The sequence below is a fragment of the Cebus imitator genome, unplaced genomic scaffold (assembly GCF_001604975.1).
Source record: "Cebus imitator isolate Cc_AM_T3 unplaced genomic scaffold, Cebus_imitator-1.0 Scaffold1128, whole genome shotgun sequence".
Taxonomy (NCBI): Eukaryota; Metazoa; Chordata; class Mammalia; order Primates; family Cebidae; genus Cebus; species Cebus imitator.
In genome coordinates, this window is record NW_016108443.1 from 12,653 (window position 1) to 14,237 (window position 1,585).

Sequence of the window (1,585 nt, forward strand, 5' to 3'; positions counted from 1 at the left end):
AGATGTAGGTGATGGGGAGGAAGGCAGCAAATCACACTCCCACGTGTGTTCCTATGCAACAATTTTGCATGTTCTTCACATGTACCCCAAAACCTAAAATGCAATAAAATAAATAAATGGAAATAATAGAAAAAGAATGAAGGCACCTCGCTGGCTGTGGTGGTCATTCTCCGACAGTACTCCTCCAAATTGGTGTGTCTATCAGAGTCAGTGTAGGTAAGGATTCGTCGGTTCTTCTTGCCACCCAAATTCTCCAGCTTCAGGATCTCCTGACGGTACTGATAATCCAAAGGACTCTTGACAGCCGCTTCATTTTGGTACAGATCTACTTCAAACTGGCTAAAGAGCTTCTTCTGCCACCCAATCACAATCTCCTCCTCTTCGTCTTCCTCTGGGCGGTGTCCACTGGCAGTTGGCTGAGGCCTGAAAGTGGCCAGGTCTATGAGGTCCTTCCGCAGCTGGGCAGCAGGCTGATAATGAAGAAAGTGGCTTGATGTGATTCTTTGCAGGCGGACTTGGAGGCGCAAGTTGCGCATGGGGTCCCAGGAGCGATACACAGCCTACCTGGTGTCAGTGCTCCAGACGGCCTCTGCCATGACAGCTCAATGCTTTAAAACAAATTTTGTAACAAGTGCCATATCTTCTGTTTCCACAGAACCTAAATACAGCTCTGTTTATAAATGCTAAAAATATAGGTCGTTCTTTAGGTCTGGAGAATATTCATTTTTAGCAATAAAAGGCCCCCACTAAGAAAAAAAAAAGAATTTCCCAATATTTTCTTATTTCTACTCCCAGACTTATGCTCAAAATCAGTATGTCCCACAAGAATAAAGAAAACAATTATTGTGTAAAATGGCATCTGAATTCCAAACATGCATTTTGGTCTCTTAGAGACTTGAGTTAAAAATGGATCAATTGTGAGGATGGTCTGTTGGTCATTAGGACATAAATACAAATAACGTATCTTGGGAAAAAATACCTACAGCATTCATTTTTTCTTTTTTTGAATCACTGGAACATATCTCATTTAAATACAATCCTAAAATTGATATAGAAATTATTTTAACAATTTAATTGATGTACAATTTTTCTTCATACCTAATATTTGTGTACCAAGCATTTTATTAGTATTTTAAAAAATACAAAAGATAAAAAAAGATGTATCTCTGCTTTCAAAGTAAATTCAGTTGTAAACAACTGTAAAGTGTTGAGCTAACGATATATATTTGGAAGCTGTTAGTTTAGTTTCAGATGGATTTGAAGCCTTGGTATATAGGATGTAAATTAGAAAGAAGGTAAAAAAAAAAAATTGAAAAAAAAAATCCCTGCAATCCCAGAACTTTGGGAGGCTGAGGTGGACAGATCATGTGATCAGGAGATTGAGACCATCCTGGCCAACATGGTGAAACCGTGTCTCTACTAAAACAACAAAAGTTAGCTAGGCCTGCTGGTGCACAATTATAGTCCCAGATACTCTGAAGGCTAAGGCAGGAGAAGCATGTCAACCCAGAAGGGGGAAGCTGCCATAAGCCAAGAATGCGCCATTGAACTCCAGCCTGGAGACACACTGAGACTCCATTAAAAA

The 1,585-nt window shown here is 39.7% G+C and overlaps 1 pseudogene; it reads right to left on the reverse strand.

Moving 5' to 3' along the window:
* Positions 1–596, reverse strand: part of LOC108298839 — an 8,255-nt pseudogene extending 7,659 nt beyond the window's left edge.
* Positions 597–1,585: the final 989 nt, after the last annotated feature.